Below are 12855 nucleotides of genomic sequence, written 5' to 3'. Positions count from 1 at the left end.
GGATCCTGGTCTCTATCTTTATTCTTGCTTTCTCCTTCCCAGTGGCCAGGAGTACCCTAGACAGGGTGGGTACTGTGTTCTGTTTAAACTGTCTACACTTTAGTCACTTCCTTTTCCTTTTCTGACTACTTTTAAAGTGCTGAGAGGAGAGGAAAGCTGTATTTAACCCAAAGACTCATTTATTCAGCAACCAGCAACCATTTAGAGAGTGCCTAGTGTGTGTCAAGAACTGTGCTAAGGCTGGGACCGGGAAGTGCGTGTGTGAATTGACCATTCCGTGCATTGCCATAGTGAAGGTGCGGACAGAGTGCCACAGGCCAGAGAAGAAGGTACGGTGAAGACTCCACGAAAGGTGGTTTTGAGTTTACTCTTGAAGGAGGGAGTACTTCCTGGTGGAGGGTGGTGGTAGGCTTTTAAACAGGAAGTGGGGGCAGCAAAGGCCTGCTTGTTGCAGCCAGCTGGGCTCTTCAAAGGGGGTGGAGAGAAGAAATTAGCTCAGAAAGAGAACAGGCCACAGGAGAACCTGGGGTGGCCCGCTGAGGAGTTTGAACTTCCAAGTTTTAAGCACGGGAATCTGGTGATGAGATTGGCTCTGCAGAAAGATTACTGCCCTGGGGTGTGGAGGATAGGCTGGGGGAGGGGTGAGAGAACCACAGGAAGATCACATGCAAAAACTTGCTTATTCTACGAAATCTTTAAACTCACAGACTCATCTCTTTTGCTTTAAAAAACATCAAATTGCATCATATTTCTTCTGCTGCTTAAATAAGTTGAGCCTACTGTCACTTTCTTTTCTCTAACCCAGACCAGTCATGTTTTTCAAAATCACAAACACTTATATTTAAGAAAAGTCAAGGAATCTTAATTTGGTGGTAAAATTTTAATGACACATTTAAAGCAAACAGTTTATAGAGCCCAGAAGCCAGTTTGTGGCCCAATATTTTATACTGGAGGGAGTTAAATCATAAACTAGATTAAAAAGAAGGTATGCTATGAGGATTGTGTAAATTAAAAAAGCCTCTCTCTCTCTCACTCTCTCCCCCTCACATGGCTCCTTATCTGGGTTACTGTAACAGACCCGATCTGTTTTCTGCCTATAGGTAACCACACTTCAACTGTTAACTTTCTGGCTCAGTGCTTAGTTGTGCTTGGCAACAAATACTGCCAGAGGAAGAAGGTGAGTATATGATCACAGAAAGAAGATAAAGAGAAGGTTCAGAAATGAGTCCCTCACACGTATTTAAAGCATGGAAAAATTCAGTTATTTCACCAAACATACAAGAACTCAGGCTTCCCTTGCAAAATCCCCCCTCAGAGCCTGAAGCAATTATGAGGGACCCCAGGGTTCCAAAGAACAGGTTAAAAAAAAAAAAAAAAGCCCAGCCTTAGGAAAGTGCAGGTCTTCCCCATGGTGGGGAGAGGGGGACAGGACTGGACTGGTTTGATGTGTGACTCCAGGAAGTTTGGTTCTTCATACTGTACAACCTGCCCACAGCTCTGTGCTAGACTCCCTCTTTCTTTCTCCTGTGGCTGGAGCTAGGGTCAAAGGCAAAAAGAACTTAGAAATCTCAGTGGTATTCAGTGTCCAGTTAATTAGTGTTGAGGGTGGATTTAACTTTTCAAAAAAATTTTTTTTTTTTTTTTTTTTTGGTCACAGCCTAAGTTTCTTCCGTTGAAGACTCCTGGGAGCCTGTATTTATTTCTCAGTCTTTGCCAAGCTTTCAGGAGCTTTCATTTTCCCCGCTTCCCACATAGAAACCCCACAGCTCCGCCGAGAGTTTCTTTTCCTGGAAACTCTCGCCCTTCCCCATGAATCAGTCTGATCTAAGCATGTGCTTTCGGCTGGGCTTTAAAATCTCTGGAGCTCTGGCCTCTGGCGGCTCAGTTCCCAGCATCAAATGCAGTCCAGCCGGGCCCAGCACCTTGCTAGACACTGAGTCATCACCATTGCCTTCATTCAAAGTGTATTTGGTTACAGGGAATCATGGATTACTGTGATTTATTTTGTTCTCCAAACTGCAAAAGTTCTTCCAAGGCTTTGGTGAAGTTCTCTGTTACAGCTGTCAGTAGTTGAGCTATTAAAAAATTTTATACACACACACAGATTTATTTATACAAATGTATATGTACTTTTAATATACTACAGTATGTAAATAATTAAATGCTAGTTTTGAAATGTCAATATACTGTCATAAAGATTGGTTTGTCTTTTCCTTGTCAATGAAGCTAGAGAATTCCTACAATCCTCTTCATTCCTATTATACTTAGTGTCTGCAAGGCCTTTAAAATATAATCATTATTATTTAAAAGTGTAATAATACCAATAAGGAAATACAAGGATCACATCCATACAAAGTATGAACTAGGCGTCACTTGGCCCAGGAAAGAAATGGTCTTTAGCATTATATAACAGAATCCATGGTTTCAGCAAGGGCCTTATAAGAAACATTGGGCATTTATCTTAGATCCTGCACTGTGCTGGGCACAGCAGAGTAAAAGGAAAGTATAACAGCTGCCTACAAGGAGCCTACATCTAATTGAAGAGATATATACTAGCAATGGCTGTAAAATAGAACTGACACCTTCACATCCTTCAGGTCTCAGCTTAATTGTTACCTCCTCAGAAAGGCCTTTTCTGATTACCCCATCAAAACATCCACCCATCCTCAGCGCGCGCACGCACACACACACATATGCACATCATCATTTTGTAGCACAACATCCTATTTGTGTCCTCTACAGCAATTGTTTATTCTATCTCACCCACTCCATGAAGTCAGGAACAGAATTTTTCTTGCTCATCACTTGTTCACGAGCATCTAGCATAGTACCTGCATTCTAACAGCAATCAGTAAATATTTATTCGGTGAATGAAAGAAAGGAAGGATCAGCGTGAGTTTGGGTGGCCAGGAAAGATTTTGTATGGTTGTGGTACATGAGGTGGTCTCTATAATAAAGCGGGGGGGGGGGGATACACAGAAGGACAGCACACATGAGGGAATGGCGTGGGAATGAACCGGTGAAGACAATCAGGCTAGTTGACATTGAAGCGAACAGCTTAACCAAAATAGATCATTTGAGTAATAGAATGTGAGGTGGAAAAGACAGGGAAAGAAGAATGGCCCCAAAAGGCAAGAAAAGAAATTTCATTTTGACGTGGGAGGCACTGGGAAACCACTCTTTGGTCTTGATCAGGGGAATTACATGGTAAATATTTTATAAAATGAGTCTGGCAGGAGCATGCAGAATGGATTGAAGCAAGCAGCCCTAAAGCTGGAAGAGCTGACTGGCAGCACGCACAAGTCATCCAGGGATGAGGAAGTCAGGCTGCTGGCAATGGCGGTGAAGAGTAAAGGGTAAAGCCAAGAGGGCTGTGAAGGAAGAGCCCTGAAAATGTCATTAGATACTGGGGGAAAGAAGGAGGAGTCAAACAATGCCAAGACTGAGAAAATGAAAGGAAGCTAGAATCATGGTGTCGGAAAGGACCCACCTACTGCCCTACAGCGTTCCTGACAGGTGGCCACCCAGTACCGGGGAGGCCATTCTACTGAATGTCATCAGTTCTAATATTTAGAAAATTCTGCCACACGAAGAATCAGCCTTCTTTTAGCTTTCTGTCTATCCCAATTCTGCTCTTAAGAGTAAATACAGAATAAAGACAGTCCTTATTTCACAGGCCAGCCTTTCAGATAGTTGAAAACAATTATTCCGTCCCTCTTAATTTTCTTTTCCCCAGGCTAAATCCCCTTATTCATCAACCAAAAACCGTGAGATCTGGTTTTGAGTTCCCTAACAGTTCTCACAGTTTTATCCTGCTTTATTACAGCTTATAAACTCCTTGAAAGTACAATACCGAGAACTGAAGAGAGCGGTGCCCCAGTCTTGTCTGATCAGCACTGAGCACAGTGAGACTGTTACTTCCTTTTACCTGAACACGGTTCTACGAATAGGGGAAAGTTATCTTTAAAAAATATATATTTCGGGGCTTCCCTGGTGGCGCTGTGGTTGAGAGTCCGCCTGCCGATGCAGGGGACGCGGGTTCGTGCCCCGGTCCGGGAAGATCCCACATGCCGTGGAGCGGCTGGGCCCGTGAGCCGTGGCCGCTGAGTCTGCGCGGCCGGAGCCTGTGCTCCACAACGGGAGAGGCCACAACAGTGAGAGGCCCGCGTACCGCAAAAAAAAAAAAAATATATATATATATATATATATATATATATATATATATTTCTGCTGTGGGGTTACTTTGGAATTTTAGGAAATGAAAACGCCAAGATCTTTTTCATGTAAAATAAGTCATTGCCCTAATCCTATATAAATTTTGCTTATTTATATTCTGCATTCAGAATTTTACAGTTATTCCTCCTTAATTTCAATATTAATTTTAATCCATTATTCCAGAATCTTAAAGTCCTTAGAAAATTGTTCTAACATTGTTTGTTTTGGTTCTCTCCAAGTGATGAAAGGGCCCAGAATAAAGTCCTGAAGTTCACAATTAGAGTTACTCTTTTTTTTTTCACCTATTTCTTTTTATTGTGCTAAAAAAGAACTAACATAAAATTTACCATTTTAACCATTTTTATTTTTTAAAGATGTTGTGGGTAGGAGTTTATTAATTAATTTATTTATTTTTGCTGTGTTGCATCTTCGTTTCTGTGCGAGGGCTTTCTCTAGTTGCGGCAAGCGGGGGCCACCCTTCATCGCGGTGCGCGGGCCTCTCACTGTCGTGGCCTCTCTTGCTGCGGTGCACAGGCTCCAGACGCGCAGGCTCAGTAGTTGTGGCTCACGGGCCTAGTTGCTCCGCGGCATGTGGGATCCTCCCAGACCAGGGCTCGAACCCGTGTCCCCTGCATTAGCAGGCAGATTCTCAACCACTGCCACCAGGGAAGCCCCCATTTTAACCATTTTTAAGTGTACAATTCCGTGGTAGTAAGTATATCATCGTAGTTCAACCACCACCACCATCCCTCTCCAGGACTCTTCATCTTGCAAAACTGAAACTCTGTGCCCATTAACAATAACTCCCTGTTTCCTCCTCCCTCCAGCCCCTGGCACCCACCATTCTACTCTGTCTCTATGAATCTGACTGCTCGAGGTACCTTGAATAAATGGAATTATCATATAGTATTTGTCCTTTTGTGACTGGCTTATTTCACTTAGCATAATTTCTTCAAGGTTCATCCGTGTTATAGCATGTATGAGAATTTCCCTCCTTTTTAGCACTGAGTAAATCCATTGTGTGTATATATCCCATTTTTTTTAATCCATTCCTCTGGAAATGGACACTTGGGTTACTTCCATCTTTTGGCTATTGTGAATAATGCTGCTATAAACGTGGGTATACAAATATCTATTTGAGTCTCTGCTTTAACTTTTTTTAAGTAATCCCTTTTTTTTTTTTTTTTTGCGGTACGCGGGCCTCTCACTGTTGTGGCTTCTCCCGTTGCAGAGCACAGGCTCTGGACACGCAGGCTCAGCGGCCATGGCTCACGGGCCCAGCCGCTCCACGGCATGTGGGATCTTCCCGGACCGGGGCACGAACCCGTGTTTCCTGCATCGGCAGGCGGACTCTCAACCACTGCGCCACCAGGGAAGCCCTTTATTTAATCTTTAATGTAAGTCAACTTCATTAACTTACAGAAGTAGAATTGCTGGATCATATGGTAATTCTAAGCTTGATTTTTTTGAGGAATTGCCAGTTTTCCACAGTGGCTATACCATTTTGCATTCCCACCAGGAATGTACAAGGCTTCCAATTTCTCTGCATCCTTGCCAACACTTGTTATTTTCTGTTTGTTTGTTTAATAATAGCCGTCCTAATGGGTGTGAAGTGGTTTGGGTTTACATTGTCCTGATGACTAGTAATGCTGAACATTGTTTCACGTGCTTATGGGCCATCTGTATGTCTTCTTTAGAGAAATGTCTATTCAAGTCCTTTGCCCTTTTTTTTTCTTTTAACATCTTTATTGGAGTATAATTGCTTTACAATGGTGTGTTAGATTCTGCTTTATAACAAAGTAAATCAGCTATATATATACATATATCCCCATATCTCCTCCCTCTTGCGTCTCCCTACCACCCTTCCTATCCCACCCCTCTAGGTGGTCACAAAGCTCCAAGCTGATCTCCCTGTGCTAAGCGGCTGCTTCCCACTAGCTAGCTATTCTACATTTGGTAGTATATATAAGTCCATGCCACTCTCTCACTTCATCCCAGCTTACCTTTCTCCCTCCCTGTGTCCTCAAGTCCATTCTCTATGTCTGCGTCTTTATTCCTGTCCTGCCGCTAGGTTCTTCAGAACCTTTTTTTTTTTTTTTAGATTCCATATATATGTGCTGGCATACGGTATTTATTTTTCTCTTTCTGACTTATTTCACTCTGTATGACAGTCTCTAGGTCCATCCACCTCACTACAAATAACTCAATTGCATTTCTTTTTATGGCTGAGTAATATTCCATTGTATATATGTGCCACATCTTCTTTATCCATTCATCTGTCAATGGACACTTAGGATGCTTCCATATCCTGGCTATTGTAAACAGAGCTGCAATGGACATTGTGGTACATGACTCTAGAGCTAATCAATGAATTTGGTAAAGTAGCAGGATACAAAATTAATGCACAGAAATCTCTTGCATTCCTATACATTAATGATGAAAAATCTGAAAGAGAAATTAAGGAAACACTCCGATTTACCATTGCAACAAAAAGAATAAAATACCTAGGAATAACCTACCTAAGGAGGCAAAAGACCTATATACAGAAAACTGTAAGACACTGATGAAAGAAATTAAAGATGATACAAACAGATGGAGAGATATACCACGTTCTCGGATTGGAAGAATCAACATTGTGAAAATGACTATACTACCCAAAACAATCTACAGATTCAATGCAATCCCTATCAAATTACCAATGGCATTTTTCACAGAACTAGAACAAAAAATTTCACAATTTGTATGGAAACACAAAAGACCCTGAATAGCCAAAGCAATCTTGAGAAAGAAAAATGGAGCTGGAGGAATCAGGCTCCCTGATTTCAGACTATACTACAAAGCTACAGTAATCAAGAGAGTATGGTACTGACACAAAAACAAAAATATAGATCAATGGAACAGGATAGAAAGCTAAGAGATAAACACACACACATATGGTGACCTTTGCCCTTTTTTTTTTTTTGCGGTACGCGGGCCTCTCACTGTTGTGGCCTCTCCCATTGCGGAGCACAGGCTCCGGACGCACAGGCTCAGCGGCCATGGCTCACCAGCCGCTCCGCGGCATGTGGGATCCTCCCGGACCAGGGCACGAACCCGTGTCCCCTGCGTCGGCAGGCGGACTCTCAACCACTGCACCACCGGGGAAGCCCACCTTTGCCCTTTTTTGACTTGGGTTGTTTGTGTCTGTTGAGTTGTAGGAGTTCTTTATATATTCTGGGTATCAATTCCTTATCAGATACATGATTTGTATCTCCCATTCCATGGGCTACCTTTTCACTGTTGATAGTGTCCTTTGAAGCACAAACTTTAAAAATTTTGATGATGTCCAACTTATCCACTTTTTTTCTTTCATGTGCTTTTGGTGTCATATCCAAGAAATCATTGCCAAATCCAATGTCATGAAGCTTTCCTCCTGTTTTCTTCCAAGAGTTTTATAGTTAGAGCTAATCTTTAGATTGGCATTAATTCAGTAATTCATTAATATTTTAAGTATACTTTTGCAATCACTTATAAATCTATTATCATCCAGTTCACATTTTCCACCTACCCATTAAGCAATTAATCCTTTTATCTATTCTTTTAATCAGTACCTACAAAGCTAAGAATTATGGATACAGCAGTGAAGTGGTCAGGAATGGTCCCACCCTGCCCTCACCAAGCTCATAGCCTATTGATTGAAGAAGCCAGACACTGAACAGGTGATTACAAGCACAGGTATGACATGAAAGAAAAGGAAACTGCCAACATGTAAGACTGAGAAACATAAACTAACCAAAAAGATTTTATCAATTTCTTGGGAATCTTTGACTTATTGGTCTATTAACCCAAACAAAAAAAATACTTTAGCTAACTACTGACTCCGAATGGTAATTATTGCTTTCTTCTCTAAGTGCTCACAGACTTTTATTAGTTTCAGAGTCCACTCTAGGCTCTACCGGGGGCCAAGGAGCTCTTGGTCTTCAGATTCTGGAATCTAACATTTCACGGGTTTTAAAAAACTAGGACCACATTTGCCTCTGTATTTTTGGCTCTCTGAGACTCAAAATCTGAAAATATCTTAATTTCTCATAGATAATTCTCTGAAGTAACATTTATAACTTCTTTATCTACCTCAGGGTATTATTCACTGGATATGAAGATCTGAAGTCATTAAAAGCAACCCGGTGTTACGTGCTCACCTCTTTAAGGTTTTGATCCCTCCTAACCATGTTTGTTTGGCCATTTTTGGCTTGAAGATTGGTTCCCTTTATAGCAAAGAGATTTGGAGTTAAGTGATTTCATTTTGTCTCTCTCTTTTATTAAATCTTTTCCCCCAGATACTTGGGCCTATATTTTACTTTTTCATTATATTCTCAGAATATAGTTTAAAAGCAGTTAGCTTCCCCTCCTCACCCCACCTTACCCAAGCCTCGGGTGTCACGGATAAAAATTGGGGGAGTTGGGGAGAAGTGCTTGTTGGGGGTTGAGGAAGTGCTGAGTATGAAGTGAGTGATGACGTGGCATCTGTGTGTGCACAGCTGGAAGTAAAGGCAGGGGGATGAAAGGTTTGGATTGGTTATGGAGATGTGAATTTTTCCACATGGAGATGAGTATAGATTATCTGTCCATGGAAGTGGGAGAAAAGAGAGTCACATGGAAGGCCAAGAACTAAGTCATGAAGGATTGGCACAGTCAGAAGCGGGGAGAAGTTTCAACCAAAGAAACTGAAATTCATAGAATAGGAAGAAAGCTTAGAAATGATCTAGCCCACCTCTCTCGTGTAACTGATGAGGAAATGGTTGTCCAGATAAAAAAGAATCAGTCGGTGGAATAGCTACAAATGTATAGAGTTGTATACGTCCTGAGACGGGGGGAAAGTGGTTTTCAAGAAATAGGAGATGGTCCACAGGGCCAAATGGTACAGAGGAATTGAAGAATGAGAGGGCACTAAGGATGGGCCTCAAAATTGATTAAATGATGCTTTGGTCTTCCAGAGTACAGTTTTGATAAAGCAGAAAAAAAAAAAAAAAAAAAAAAAGGAAGCCAGATTGCAAGGGTAAGTATCAGGGAGAAGGGTTTGAGTGTGAAAGAGACAAGGAGACAGATAGTGAGTTATAATACACTCAGTAGGTTTGGCAGTACTAGGCAAGAGAAATAAGATGATAGCTAGAAGGAAAGGAGAAATAAAGTTTAAGATAATGGAAATATTACTATTTTAAGACAGAAAGGAAGGAACCAATTGAGTGGGAGGGATTGAGGATGCAAGAGTCCTCCTACCATCCTTGGCAGGAAGATCACAAGAAGCAGAAAAGGAACCAGAGCACAGGTGGATGTAAGCTTTGGAGAAAGGAAGATACTGGAAAGTGAAAAGAAGAAGGTACCACATGTGGTGAAGGAGGCAAAGCAAAAGGAAAGCCACATCCCAGAGGACAGGTATGGGGATATGAGGAGAAAACCAAGCTGACCTCAAGGTCCAAGGTGGGACTCTGAGTCCTGCCTCTGCCTCTCCCTGGACCACTGACTTTGATCCCTCAGAGCTTTGTTCCCTCGGAACCAGCAGCTTTACATTTGGATGTCACAGAGTTTTTATGAGACTGATATCAGGTAACATACATGCATATGCCTTGTACAAGCTGAGTTATCAAAGCATTTTTGAGATTCATCCCGGGGCTCACAATGCAGAAAGAGAAGATCTGAAATGGCTGCGCTAGTGAGTAAATTCAAAAGTTCACAAGATGTGTGCCGTCTGGGCAGTAGGAAGGTTCTAGCTGGAGCTGGAAATTGTGTTTCTTCTTTCAGAAGAGAGACCCAGGGAGCCCTCTTGCTGCTTTCCTGGGCACTGAAAGGCAGCACAGAAAAGCCTTAGAGAAAGAAGCACCAGAGTGTAAATTCTGAGACGGGATGGTGGGAGCAGTAGCAAGAAGGTACTATTTCAAGGGCCACTATTCCCTGGAGTCTCAAAGCCCAACCGGCCCAAGGTGATGGTAGCAACACTTTTAACAGGGTTATACTGAGGTCACCAGATTCTCAAGCACTCCCCTCTTCTTTAAAGTTCAGAATCATCAAATTAGAGGACCAAACCCCATCCTTGACCACATGAAAAACAAAACGAGGCCTGCCTCTGACTCAGACTGTTCACAGGGAATGAAGGATGCTGTGGAATCATAGGAGCACAGATTCTCAGGGTGGGGAGAGACTTTAAGGCCATTTATTCCACCGCCTGGCTGGTGTGCGACCCTTTTCCATCGTCTGGCAAAATGCCAGCATAAGCTCAAAATCCTCCAGTGACAGCCCAGTTCATGCATGGCAGCTCTGATTACTTCATCGACTATCCTTATATTGATCTAAAGTCTACATGTCCCTATAGCTTACGTACTGGTCTGAGTGTGGTCCCTGGGATCCACATAAAAAAATCTTCCATGTTCCCTCAGCGCCTCCATTCCTCCCCCTTGATGGTCCTTTTCCAGTTGACATGTTTGTCTGTCTCTGCTACCAAGTCTGGCTCTCAGATCTGAGCACAGCCCTCTAGGTGTGCTCCGGGCTGCGCAGGACAAAACAGGGCCATCACCTCCTTCATTTCAGGGACCAGTGCAGACATAGCACACTTAGAATTTTGAGGAACACATCATATTATTGATTCACACTGAACAAACTGCTCACTACAACCCATATACTGTTGTGGGCAACTGATTGTGAGATCAAGAACTCTGTATTTATCCCCAGTAAGTTACATCTTGTAATATTTGGCCCAGGAACAAAAGAAAGATATCAACATGGACATATCTGGACATATCTAACATACTTATCATTTATTCACTCTCATTCATTCATTCAATAACCTGTTCCTCCCAGTTTTATGCACTTAGTAAATGTGACTAGCCTGCGCTCTATGTTTATTCAGTTATATTTTTACGCAAACCGTTGAAAAACATGTCCAAAAGGGCAGAGGCCTACCGTACAACATGAAACATCTCCCTGAAGAATGATTGACCACTGATTTAGTTACTTTATTAATTCAGAAAATTCACTCAATTAATATGTGTTGAGGCTGCACGTGCCAGGTCATGATCTATGTGCTGGAGGAACACACAGCAGTGAACAAACCAGACAAGGTTCCTGCTGATTATAGAGGGAGACAGGATAATGCTAATACTACTAATACTAATAGCTAACATTTATCGAGCATTTCCTATGGGCCAGGTATTTTTCTAAACACTTTACATGTTTATTCTTCACAAAATCTTATGACGTAAATACAGTACTATCATTATTCCCATTTTATAGATTAAGTGTTCTGAGGCACAGAGGAGTTAAGACACGTGCTCGAGATCACACAGATCCTAACGGATGGAGCTTCAGCCTAGGCTGTCTGGCTCCAGAGCCTGTCTGTCTAACCACTGAGTTTCTATTGTGTCTCTGCAAATATAAACACTAAATTAAACATACACATAAACACATAAGGAAATATTCTCATACGAAAAAGTCGCATTTAAGCTGAGGTCTGAATGACGAGGGGGAGCCAACGTCTCAAGAACTGAGGGAAGAGCAAGAGGTAGGAGAGGTGGGCAGAGGGCCTATCATGAGGGGCCTCTTGTACTAGGGGAATGCTAGGGATACAGCTATAGGAATTCAAGCGTTCCTAAACATGCCTAATTGCTTCAGTGTTCAGCCTCCACATGACCATTTTTTCCACAAATATAACGTGAATGATTTCCATTCCTAATCCCCACACATGATCAAAGATGCCCCCTTTACATTCTGACAGTTCCCTCCTAGCTGTCACCATCACTGGTGTATACCAAGACACACTCTGGACCCACAGTCAAGATTCAGCATCCATTACATCTGCATCGTGCTATGGGATCTTGGCCAAGTCACAGCCTCTCCGATCTTCAGTCTCCGGGGAATTTGCCCATTGCTCCAGAATGCCACCTTACACCTAGAACTGAACCACGAGGGTGTTAAGCATCTGGGGACACTTTGATCTAGGGAGCAATCACTCTTTCAACCTTTCTCCTTCCTGATCTCTTCCATCCTTCTCCCCACAGGCCCAGGTAAGCTGTGTCTAACATGATGCATCTGGCTTCCATTACTAGCAGCTCCAGGGACTGCTCTCTCATCTCCCAGAAGCCCTGCTGGTTTGACCCCATCAAGTTCTACTTACCCAAGTGTTATACAACCCTCCCCTTAATTACACACTCAATCAGTTCCTCCCGAGCTCAGCAATTTGTGGTCTCTGGGCATCCCCCGGCTGCTTTTCTGGGGGTAGCTCCCAGGCTGGGCCTTGGCGGGCCTCTGAAGCACCGACTGGGTTTCTAAGGCCAGAGTTGAAAGCCTTGCTGCTATTTCACACTCTATTTCCTTCCAAATTAATTCTCTGATGAATACTGTCCTTTGCAGTGATTCAGTACAGGCCATTTTCTTACATCTTTCCTTTACCTTTGAGACTTTTAATCTCTCTTGAATCCAGATTTTCCTCCATGGAAAACCTGCCTCAGGGAAAAATGCCCTGCTTTCCAACCAATATAAACAGACCTACCCCGCAGCACACTTCCTTTACTGGTTTACCTAGGCCCTACTTTTGATTTCAAAGCACATGCTTGCACTCTCTAAACATCTCTACACCACAAGGAGCAACTCAAAACTTCAGGGCATGTAACA

At 42.6% G+C, this 12855-nt stretch overlaps 1 long non-coding RNA gene across 1 annotated transcript; it reads left to right on the top strand.

Moving 5' to 3' along the window:
* The first annotated feature begins 199 nt into the window (after positions 1-199).
* Positions 200-8416, top strand: LOC115859855 (uncharacterized). The gene is made up of 5 exons (XR_009559443.1): positions 200-329; positions 1101-1177; positions 5447-5612; positions 7803-7929; positions 8331-8416. It is a non-coding gene; the product is annotated as an uncharacterized lncRNA (long non-coding RNA).
* Positions 8417-12855: the final 4439 nt, after the last annotated feature.

This window comes from Globicephala melas, chromosome 1, assembly GCF_963455315.2.
Source record: "Globicephala melas chromosome 1, mGloMel1.2, whole genome shotgun sequence".
Classification (NCBI taxonomy): Eukaryota; Metazoa; Chordata; class Mammalia; order Artiodactyla; family Delphinidae; genus Globicephala; species Globicephala melas.
Note: the sequence above shows the minus strand (reverse complement) of the source record. Positions and strands in the feature narration are given on the sequence as shown.